We start from the raw sequence: 13,005 nt of genomic DNA, 5'->3' as shown, positions 1-13,005 counted from the left end.
CACAGCTGGTTTTGCTAGAATTTTCAAAACAAACAAGTTATTGGATTTTCTGCCCCTGCCCTGCATGTCATCTTTGTAGAAAAGTGAAACAGCTTGAGAAAAAAAGAAAAGAAAATTAATAATTAATTAAATTATGTGAAATTCTTTCCAGTTCTTCAACTTTAGAGATGCCATAATGTGAATAAAATGTATGACCCTTTCAAAGCATAAGGCTTGTGCTATGATCAATAAATTATTGAGCGACAACAAAACACTCACAGTGACTACAAACTCACTCAACTGCTAAATCCTCAGTGTTTTTAAGTTTGCTGTTGGTTGTTAGTTTTGTGCTCAAAGTTGAAAACCACCCCAAAGAGACTTCAGCGCTATGGTGACATTGATTCTTCTGTAGCAACAGTACCGTGCAGGTAGAACTAGATCCTACAGTGCTAACAGCTTGAGTCCCCGTCACTGCCTTTTAGTTGAAGATCAGGCTCTGGCTGTTGGGCTGCAACTTGTTTTTGCCACCACTCTGGCTTCTCTGGTTCTTGTTCTGTGTTAGCACGTTTGTGTTAGCATATAATATACCTGTTTATGTCCTTGTTGCACTTTACCATGGTGTTCTTGTCCTTTTGTTCAATAGAAATACAAGTAATTTCCATATTTCCACTCCTCAAAAGATATAAATCCCTTCGCCATTTTCCTCCTCCATAGACGAAAACCAAAATCAGATGATTAAAAGGCACGGCTGATGTTTTTTGTCTTTATATCTGGCTGTCATCCAGATAACTGAAGAATCTTCAGGAAATCTTAGGAAACTAGCAGCAATTTGATTATTAAATTTAATGCAGAAACTCATTAAAAACTTAACCCAGGAATGAATTACACCCAACACTACCAACTACTCATTTGCCTTCGAAGTAAGATATACACTTTTTGAAATGTGCTGGTTTTCATGCTACCCTTCTAGTGAGCCCCGAGCAAAGTTTGAGGAGAAAGGGCGACGCCTGAATCGTGAATCATCCTCTGAGAGTCATGAATTTACCATAGTTTGTGCTAATCAGTTTGGTATTTGTTAATATATTTCTTTTGGGAACAAAATGTTTGACAGACCAAAAAGTACAGCAAAAACAAACAAAGAAACCAAGAGCAAAATTCCCCGGTCATCCAATATTCACTACCAAGGACCATAAACTCAATCATAATAAGATGACGTATATTGAAAGATGATAATCGATGGGTGGTAAGCGCTAATCTCTTCCTGAGAATGCCGTTTGGGGCCTCACTGGAGATCAGCAGCATTTCACAGGGCCTGATGCCACTGAGGAAGTGTTACAACCTGAGAGAAACAGGCATAGAAATGAGTACAAGAACAAACTGGGGCAATAAGGCTTTTATTGATGTATGACTGGAAACGGAGTATATGAGGCTGAACTCAGTACATGAGCAGAAACACATTCATCACACACAAAAAACTCTTGCACTGCAGTGACAGACCGTCTCTAAACTGAGTGCTGCCACTCAATACAGAAAATATGAAACTTACTGATGACCTCAGTTTCCCTCAAACAGATCCATTTCATGCAGTGATACTCGTGATACTGAAATACAAACTTTATGTATCAAATAGCACATGTATCACTTATCCGGTCTGTAAAAAATGACTTCCTCGCTCTACATGTGAACCAGACATATTAAAAAGAACGTGAACTTTTAGGACAGTGATTCTCGAAATGGGCCCATACAGTGGTGTAGTGGGTAGCACTATTGCCTCACAGTAAGAAGGTCTGGGGTTTGAATCCACTGCCAGACCGGAGTTTGAAGTTTTCATGTTCTCCCAATGTCTGCATGGGTTCTTTCTAGGATTCCTCTCACCGGCCAAAGCAACCACTCACATGTTTTACAGGTTAATTAGTGAGTCTAAGTATTGGCTATAGGCTTGAATGAGAGCGTGAATAATTTGTCACTGTGTTAGTCCTGTAACTGGATGGATGGGTGTCACTGATCAGTCTGTAGGCCTGTGTGACTGAGACCTAGACAGCCTAACAAAAAAAGTAATCAGGTGACGCTAACCTGTTAAAAAGTAATGCATTACACTCAACACGGTGACAGTGTTTAACTCATGAACACAATTTAGCAGAGGAGTTTTAGTGGCTGCCATTATACTGCTAATAATTTATGACATGGTGCCATAGCTTATGAGGCAGTAATAATCAGAATATGGGACTTTTATTACTCCTTTTATTTCTTGTTTGGCATATATATTAACGATAATGACTTATGTCTTAAACCAAGGCTTCACCATTTAACATACACTTAATGTTTTACAGTACACATATATAATGACACTGAATTAAAAGAAACTATTTGAAGCTTACTGTGGATACCAGATAGCTGGAATTTATGGCCTCAGACTTCTGAGGCTTGCGTGGTTAGGAAAATGCTGGACTGATTCTTGACAAATGTCTCTTATACCCACAGGGCATCATCAGCAGGATAATCACTTAACATTAAGCAGGAAATGCTGAGTCAGTGTAGGTAAGATGAAGGTCAGCTGCAGCCAGATTCATAGAGAGCGATCACTTGGGTACAATGAAGATCCTTCCTGAAAAGTCTTGTTTGAAATGGTTTCCGCTGATAAGTTTGGGATATGTAATTCCAGCCATCAGAGGTCAAAGGTTTGGATTCTCTTTTAGATTTTGTCATTGCTATGTTAAATTGCGTGTGAACACTGATGGCCCTGCAGTACAGTGTGCTGCAAGAATGCACTGCCTGAGGACTCATTGCGTGCACAAGAGGCGCCAAAGAGATTTTTGAGGGTCTGCATCGTCTATGTGTGTGGTTAATGGTTTTTCACACTTGCTGATGAACTGCAAACCACCTCAGCAGAGGATTATTTATCATGACCAAGTGCTTTTAAGGCTACATACAACACTGTTTGTTGATTTAGGGTCAGTTTTACTGACAACAGAAATGATGCGAACTCTAGAGAGGCAGGAATCATGTTGTCTATACTTTAGGGTATAATTGTGTGTTACAGCTGTGCGCTCTCTGTCAGGTAGTGGCTAATGATGAAAGAAATACTCTTAACTACAACTACCATTACAACCAGATATAAATACTTATTAACAGTGGTAATATAACCAAAATGATAGAGATAGAAGCAGAGATATGTAGGACTACCCTAGTTGTAAATAAGTATAGTCGAACTACGATTACTGGTACAATATTATGTCATTTGTTGCTGCTGGAAGGCATGTTTACAGTCCCCAGGCAAATTACTAGGTCCACTTTGTTAGGACCAGGTAGGACCTGGTCAGAACAGGATCAGAGCTGCCCTAATGTTTCATGGCCTAGACTCAACAAGGTGCTCGAAACATTCCTCAAAGTTTGTTCATTTACACTTAATAGCATCAAACATTTTTTGCAGGTTTTTAATCTGGACATCCGTGTAGCCAGCCAATCTGTAAATCTCCCATTAAACCATACCTACAGGATCTCTATTCAAATATGGTGACTGGGGCAGACATTTGAGTGCAATCAATGTTATGTTCAAGACTCTAGCTTGAGATAGCTGATAGTTGAAAACATTGATACAAGGCAGAATGGATCCGTGGTTTCATGTCGTTTAAACCAAATTCTGACCATACTGGCCAAATGTTCCAGCAGATATTCAATTCAATTCAATTCAATTTTATTTATATAGCGCCAAATCACAACAAAAGTCGCCTCAAGGCGCTTCATAGATACAGAGAAAAACCCAACAATCATATGACCCCCTATGAGCAAGCACTTTGGCGACAGTGGGAAGGAAAAACTCCCTTTTAACAGGAAGAAACCTCCGGCAGAACCAGGCTCAGGGAGGGGCGGCCATCTGCTGCGACCGGTTGGGGTGAGAGAAGGAAGACAGGATAAAAGACATGCTGTGGAAGAGAGACAGAGGTTAATAACAGATATGATTCAATGCAGAGAGGTCTATTAATACATAGTGAGTGAGAAAGGTGACTGGAAAGGAAAAACTCAATGCATCTTGGGAATCCCCCGGCAGCCTACGTCTATTGCAGCATAACTAAGGGAGGATTCAGGGTCACCTGGTCCAGCCCTAACTATATGCTTTAGCAAAAAGGAAAGTTTTAAGCCTAATCTTGAAAGTAGAGATAGTTTCTGTCTCCCGAATCCAAACTGGAAGCTGGTTCCACAGAAGAGGGGCCTGAAAACTGAAGGCTCTGCCTCCCATTCTACTTTTAAATACTCTAGGAACAACAAGTAGGCCTGCAGAGCGAGAGCGAAGTGCTCTAATAGGGTGATATGGTACTACAAGGTCATTAAGATAAGATGGGGCCTGATTATTTAAGACCTTGTATGTGAGGAGCAGGATTTTGAATTCAATTCTGGATTTAACAGGAAGCCAATGAAGGGAAGCCAAAACAGGAGAAATATGCTCTCTCCTTCTAGTCCCTGTCAGTACTCTTGCTGCAGCATTTTGGATTAGCTGAAGGCTTTTCAGTGAGTTTTTTGGACATCCTAATAATAATGAATTACAGTAGTCCAGCCTGGAAGTAATAAATGCATGAACTAGTTTTTCAGCGTCACTCTGAGACAGGATATTTCTAATTTTAGAGATGTTGCGCAAATGGAAGAAAGCAGTCTTACATATTTGTTTAATATGTGCGTTGAAGGACATGTCCTGGTCAAAAATGACTCCAAGGTTCCTCACAGCGTTACTGGAGGCCAAGGTAATGCCATCCAGAGTATGAATCTGGTTAGATACCATATTTCTAAGATTTTCAGGGCCGAGTACAATAACCTCAGTTTTATCTGAATTAAGAAGCAGAAAGTTAGCGGCCATCCAGGTCTTTATGTCTTTAAGACATTCCTGCAGTTTAACTAATTGGTGTGTGTTATCTGGCTTCATGGACAGATAGAGCTGGGTGTCATCTGCATAGCAGTGAAAATGTATGCTATGTCTTCTAATGATGCTGCCTAAGGGAAGCATGTATAATGTAAACAGAATTGGTCCTAGCACTGAACCCTGTGGAACTCCATAATTGACCTCAGTGTGTGAAGAGGACTCTCCATTTACATGCACAAATTGGAGTCTATTAGATAGATATGATACAAACCACTGCAGTGCAGTACCTGTAATACCTACAGCATGTTCTAATCGCTCTAATAGGATATTATGGTCGACAGTATCGAACGCTGCACTGAGGTCTAGCAGGACAAGCACAGAGATGAGTCCACTGTCAGAGGCCATAAGAAGATCATTTGTAACCTTCACTAAAGCTGTTTCTGTGCTGTGATGAGCTCTGAAACCTGACTGAAACTCTTCAAATAAACCATTCCTCTGCAGATGATCTGTTAGCTGTTTGACAACTACTCTTTCAAGGATTTTTGATATGAAAGGAAGGTTGGAGATTGGCCTATAATTAGCTAAGACTGCTGGGTCTAGAGATGGCTTTTTGAGTAAAGGTTTAACCACAGCCAGCTTGAAGACCTGTGGTACATAGCCGATTATTAGAGATAGGTTGATCATATTTAAGATCGAAGAATTAATCAATGGCAGGACTTCTTTGAGCAGTTTTGTAGGAATGGGGTCTAAAAGACACGTTGATGGTTTGGAGGAAGTAATTATTGAAGTTAACTCAGAAAGATCAATTGGAGAAAAAGAGTCTAACTTAACATCAATGGTACTAAGAGTAGCTGTAGATAATATTACATCTGTGGGATGATTACTGGTAATTTTTTCTCTAATGATAAAAATTTTATTTGTGAAGAAGTTCATGAAGTCATTACTAGTTAACGTTAAAGGGATGGTTGGCTCAACAGAGCTCTGACTCTTTGTCAGCCTGGCTACAGTGCTGAAGAGAAACCTGGGGTTGTTCTTATTTTCTTCAATCAGTGATGAATAGTAAGATGTTCTGGCTTTGCGGAGGGCTTTCTTATAAAGCAGCAAACTATTTCTCCAGGCTAAATGATGATCCTCTAAATTTGTGACACGCCATTTCCTCTCCAGATTACGAGTCATCTGCTTTAGGGTACGTGTTTGAGAATTATACCACGGAGTCAGGTACTTCTGATTAGAGACCTTAGTTTTCACTGGAGCTACAGTATCCAGAGTCGTACGTAGTGAGGAGGTGAAATTATTAACAAGATAATCGACCTCTGTTGGGGTAGCGTTCAGATAGCTGCTCTGCTCTGTGTTGGTACAGGGCATTGAAGATGATAACAGTGGGTGGATTATATTCTTAAACTTAGTTACAGCGCTTTCAGAAAGACATCTACTTTGATAAAATCTACTCTCCACTGCTGTGTAATCAATTATTGTAAATGTAAATGTTATCAGGAAATGATCAGACAGGAGAGGGTTTTCAGGAAACACTGTTAAATGTTCAGTTTCTATGCCATATGTTAAAACAAGATCTAGAGTGTGATTAAAGTGGTGGGTGGGTTCTTTTACATTTTGAGAGAAGCCAATTGAGTCTAATAACAGACTAAATGCCATGTTGAGGCTGTCATTTTTAGCATCTACATGGATGTTAAAATCACCCACAATAATTATTTTATTTGAGCTCAGAACTAAATTAGATATAAAGTCTGAGAAATCAGACAGAAACTCTGTGTAAGGCCCAGGTGGACGATAGATGATAACAAGTAAGACTGGTTTCTGAGTTTCACAGCTGGGGTGGACAATGTTAAGCATCAGGCTTTCAAATGAATTAAAAGTCTGTCTTGGTCTTTCATTAATTAATAGGCTGGTGTGAAAAATTGCTGCCACACCGCCCCCTCGGCCTGTGCTTCGAGGTCTCTGGTAGTTAGAATGACTCGGGGGTGTTGATTCATTTAAACTAACATAATCATCCTGCTGCAACCAGGTTTCTGTAAGGCAGAGTAAATCAATTTGTTGATCAATTATTAAGTCATGTACTAACAGAGACTTGGAGGAGAGAGACCTAATATTTAATAATCCACATTTCACTGTTTTACTCTTTGGTTCAGATGTGGATACTGTATTGTTCTTTCTTTTTGATTGTTTATGTTTAAGTTGTTTGTTGCTGGTTTTTAGTTTGTTTTTTGTCTTTTTGGAAGCTGACACAGTCTCTATGGAGATGGGTTTTTGGGGGGGTAGCAGGAGGAGAGAAGCTGCAGAGAGGCGTGTAAGACTGCAACTCTGCTTCCTGGTCCCAACTCTGGATAGTCATATTTTGGGGGGTTTAATAAATTTGTCCATATTTCTAGAAATGAGAGCTGCTCCATCCAAAGTGGGATGGATGCCGTCTCTCCTAACAAGACCAGGTTTCCTCCAGAAGGTTTGCCAATTATCTATGAAGCCCACATCGTTTCTGGGACACCACTCAGACAGCCAGCAATTTAAGGAGAACATGCGGCTAAACATGTCACTCCTGGTCTGATTGGGGAGGGGACCAGAGAAAACTACAGAGTCCGACATTGTTTTAGCAAAGTTGCACATCGATTCAATATTGATTTTAGTGACCTCCGATTGGCGTAACCGGGTGTCATTACTGCCGACGTGAATTATGATTTTACTGAATTTACGTTTACCCTTAGCCAGCAGTTTTAAATTTCCTTCAATGTCGCCTGCTCTGGCCCCTGGAAGACAATTGACTATGGTTGCCGGTGTCTCTAGCTTCACATGTCTGAGAACAGAATCACCAATTACCAGAGTTTGACCCCCGGCGGGTGTGTCACCGAGTGGGGAAAAACGGTTAGACACATGAACGGGTTGGTGGTGTACCTGGGGCTTCTGTTTAGGACTATGCTTCCTCCTCACCGTGACCCAGCCGCCCTCTTTCCCCAGCTGCTTGGGGTCTGCCGGGGAACAGCTAGCGGGGCCTACGCTATCTTCGGCTGCACCAGCTACAGGGGCCTGGCTAGCTACGGGTGAATGAAGGGTGCGAAGCCGAGTCTCCAATTCAGTAATCCTGGCCTCCAGAGCTGCAAATATGCTACATTTGTTACAGATATCATTACTGCTAAAGGAGGCCGAGGAGTAACTAAACATCTGACACAATGAGCAAGAAAGTGCAGGAGGGACAGGTGAAGTAGCCATGGTGCTAACGAGTCGGCTACGAGCTAAGCTAAGCTAGCGAAACAGTACAGAGACAGTGAGTGAATACTTTGGCTATAAATTAGGTAGTGAGTACACAGAAAGTGTGCTTCGGATGAAGCACGTGAAGATTATACTATGAAAGAAGAATGTATTTAAAAGTTGTTAATTAAATTGCTAAGCAAATAAGCTACTCAGAAACACCACTGTGTTTGAGCAGGAACAGGAAGTGATACTCTACCGCAGAGCGAGCGAACACCAAGTGACAGCGCCACCAAGAGATCAGTTAGATATTGAGTTACTGGACCAGGAAATTATATTTCTGTCTTTCATTATCCAACTTTGGTGAGCCTTTGGTGACAGGAGTGGCTGATCTGGTTCAAGGTTCGATGTATTGTGCATTCTGAGATGCTCTTCATACCTTGGTTGTAATGAGTGAAGTGACTGTTGTTCCAGTTTAGTGCTATATATAAATATATAATAAAACTGCACTGAATAAAATCGAATTTGAGTTATTTTTGCCTTCCTATCACACTGCAGAACTCTGGTCATTCTACTCCGATCTCTGGCATCAACAAGATATTTTCATCCCACTCACTGGATATTTCCCTGTTTTCTGACCATTCTTTGTAAACCCCAGAGAATTTGTTCTGATGTGAAAATCCCACTAAATCATCATTTCTGAAATACCAGTCTGTCTGGCACTAACAGCCATTCCACGTTTAAAGTCACTTAAATCATGGAAATCTTGACCATGACGTGCCTAAACTCACTGAGCTGATGACATATAATAATAATAATAATAATAATAATAATAATAATAATAATAATACACTTTATATACAATTTGTCCTGAGAAGGATCAGAACATAATTCCAGAAACTCATCTGTGGAAAAGGAAAAGAAAATTAGCTTTACTCAGTGTTCAGATTTCTGCACATCATGTTAAGTCAAATATATAATTGTAATTAATTGTTATGGCATCTACAGGTGTGTAGTATATTACCTTAAATAAATATTGTACAGTATAGAAAAACAGTAAATGATGAAAAATATCATCCATGTCCTTGTACATCTTAAAGCCATCCTCACATATGCTAGCAATGCTCTTTACAAATGATCTTGGGACTGGGTTTAGACTTATTTTTCATTTCTGATGTTTTGCAACATTTTAGATATTGTATGCAAGCTTCCTGCTACTATGTTGAGTGCTTTTTACCAGAAATCACAAGTTATCAATTCTACCTACAGGTGGCAGCCATTAGTTTTGTTCAGCCAAAATTTTAAACAGACTTCTCACATAAACTTTCCACCAATGACTTTTTGTCTGTAACGTGAAACTCTGCAGAGAAACGTGAAGTGGCTTCGTATCAAGCATAAAAACAGGTGTAATAGTAAGAACAGAGACATCACATCAACTAACAGAGAGTAAAAAACATAATAATATCCATCACAGCTGTCTGAAAATGTGTCATTTCACTCCTCTACTGAACAGGCTAAGACAGAAAGATGAATGAAAGTAACAGAGCTAAGGAGGAACACTTAGATGTGATTCAGGTCTATAAAACTCTATTGATTTGCTGCTCGCCTTCCTGCACAGTCCCTGCCTGGCCGGTGCCAGAGTAATTTGTCCCCTAGGTCTAAGGTTGCATGTGAATTTTCTGTTGTGTCAGCTGAGTTTAGTGCAGAGCATGCCTGAATGGAGGTGAACTCTCATTATCCCATACTGCTTTAATTAAGAGCTTGCTGTCAACGAAAGCAACATCTTTAACTCATTTATTACCTCCTGCAGAAGGCATCCTCACACTGCAATAGACAATATTTCATCTTCCATAAAAGAGCATGCTTTACTTTGTCACAAACACATAAATTCAACAGGAAATTTGTGTTTGATTTAACACAAACCAGTATATGGAAACTGTTAAAGGGCAGTAAGCACATTTTTAAAAAGAAATAATCGTATATTTGTATAAAAACTTATATGTACTGCCGCTATATATAAATAAAGTTATGATTTGCAGTGGGACAAAGACAATTAGCCAGCAGAGGGCAACTCCACTCGTCTCTTAAAGAAGTCTTATAGATGTCAGTGGGTGAAGTCACTGTTGTCACGGCCAAAGGCCAAACCAGGTAAACAGACTCAACTGCAGATACAGATGGAGGCACTGGTTAACGTGAAAACAAGGCTTTATTTACAAACTGAGAAAGATAACTGTGAAGCAACCATGAACTGTGAACTATGAAGTTTACGTGAACTATGACATGTACGTGAAATTCTATGAAGTAATGTAGCAAACGTGAACTGTGCAATACACATGAACAGTGTTGGGTAAGTTACTTTAAATTAGTAACTTAGTTACATTACTAGTTACTTCTATCAAAAGTAACTCAGGTACTTCAAGTTACTCGTTACTTTCAGAGTAACTAGTTACTAGGGAAAGTAACTTTGGTTTTACTCAGAATTCTCTTGTTAATGTGTTGCTTCCATAACTTTGCCAGTCTTCTAGCTTGCTTATTGCCACAAGTGCACTGTGCCACCTACCAATAGAAAGGAAAAAAATAATGTGCACATTTCCACGAGAGAAATCCCACGCCTGGACCGTCGTTGACCGCCGCATGATTCTAGCCTGCTTTTTACATCCAACACAAAAACTGCAGTCGTGGTGCTTTCGATTGTACTCAGAACTCGGAAATTCTGCCTTCTGAATAGGAAGATGTAGGTAACACCAGACTGCAGATGAGCTGCTTACAGGGCTGGACTGGGACAAAAAAAAAATCGTCCCGGGGAATTTGACTAGAGACCGGCCCACCATTATAGGAAAAATCATAAAGACTTTGAATGAAAACAAACACTGTTGTGACAGTGATGTACACTGTTCTGATGGTATATATGTATCAATCTATCAATTGTTTGTTGTAAGACTCAGATGATTATTTTTTTAAAAGCTAGACATTTTAAATGAGAATAAGAAAGAAAAGTATTTCCTTGTGCCCCCCTTTCCCTGTTAATGCCCTACATGGACCCCTGGCAACACTTTGCTAGACCCGCCCCTGCACAGTTACCAGCTGTCAGCTACTTAGAAAAGGATCCTGGTGTTATTTGTCTCTCAGAAACAGTTGATAACTTCCCTTCAACTCATTCATGTCACCTAAAAGGTAAACCTGTTTTTCCATCACCTGTTCAGCTCTGATGATTCAGTAAGGACATCTCCTGGTTTCATCTTCATGTTTCCCTCTCACCAGATAACCAAACCGACATCATGACCAGCAGCTTTACAGCTGTGGCTCCAACAAACATCAGCTGATACTAGAAAGTAATATTAAATAAATTCTAACAACAGCTGATCAAGCTTAAACATGCTGCTGTTGTGTAGCGCGACATCCGCTGGTTTCCTCTTTCTGGCGCAAAGTGGGCGATAAACAAACAAGAGAGAAAAGCCGATCAGCTGATCACTGATCAGTTTTGTGATTGAAGTAGAAACAGGAGAGGGAGGGGGAGAGAATGAGAGAAGAAGAGGCAGCTGTGCAGCGTAAACACAGAATAAATCCAGCTTTGTGTCTTTTTCATTGTAGCTGAAGTCCGGGACAAACTGTGTTCCTTTTCACCTCAATACGAAACGCGTAATATTTTCTCTGAATACCAGACGATTCTGTTTTTTACGGGACGGTTGGCAACTCTAATAATTAACCATATGAACAAAATAAAGTTCAACATCAGTAACATAGCACCCACCCAGCTGTATAGAAACTCCGTCATGCTAGCTAGTACGCGGTACGAAAAAGTCAGCACAACGAAAGTAAACTACACCTAAACTTGGTTTATATCTGACTCAGATAGACAGCAGGTCATAACTTCTTACCTGAAGTTCAGTTCACCTGATACTCGGACCGGCGGCCGCTTCGGGTCTCTCCTCTTGCCTCCCTTTTCCTTCATCCACCTGCTGGCTTCCACTACTTGCTAATGTTATTGAATCTGTGGAAGCTCCGCGATAGCCACCACACGAAGTAACGAATAACGAGCCTATCTAAATCCCAGTAACGAGTAACGCGTTCCTGGTTTTGGCATAATAACTAGTTACCGTGCTCGTTACCACAATAATAACGTTGTTACTGTAACGTGTTACTTAATAACGCGTTAGTCCCAACACTGCACATGAAACACTAGGAAACAATATTAACATGAACTCTGGGGCACACCAGAGTCCCTGTAACACGAGGAGGAAGTTCAGAAGGTGTTCTGGTGCAGTTCAGGTAAGAGCAAAATGGGGACATGAACTGTCTTACTTGTTGCAGATGGAGGACTGGCGTGGAAGGGGTAAGTGGTCCGAGTGAGACAGAGATAAAGCCAGATGATGATCCAAGATATCCAGGAGCTGAGGCAGGGAGGCAGCCAGGGGAGAGAAGTGAGCATGAGCTGTGACTGAAAGAGCTGCTGAGAAGACCATCGTCCAAATGAAGGCTAGTATTGTCAGCGTTTGAGCGTGGAGACCGGGTGGATCACTGCAAGCAGACAAAGCACAGGGTGAGCAGAGAAAGCACTGTGAACAAAATCACAAGACCTGTGGCGGCCTACACTAACAGAGGTTAGCCGAAGATCTGGCAAAGAGTAGTCGTGAGCGCTGGTCTTGATTGCCAACAGGTGTGGACTGCACCCAGAGGTGGAACCATGGGAAAAACCCTGCACTCACCCGGATCATGACAACTGTGGGTACGTCCATCTTTATATACAGTCTATGAGGGCCAACAAATCTGAAGTTTTATAGTTCATGTGTCATTTATTGTAAACAACAACAACAAACTTTATTTATATAGAACGTTTAAAAACCAGTGGTGCACCAAAGTGCTTAACATACAAGAGGGTAAGATGAGGTAACAGGGAGGATGAAGGCTATGGCAAAGTACCAACATGCTAGCATGTTAAATAGCATTAAAAACACAGAAGCAAAAGAAATGCATAT

This window comes from Perissodus microlepis, chromosome 14, assembly GCF_051167445.1.
Source record: "Perissodus microlepis isolate ML-2025 ecotype Zambia chromosome 14, ASM5116744v1, whole genome shotgun sequence".
Lineage (NCBI taxonomy): Eukaryota > Metazoa > Chordata > Actinopteri > Cichliformes > Cichlidae > Perissodus > Perissodus microlepis.
Note: the sequence above shows the minus strand (reverse complement) of the source record.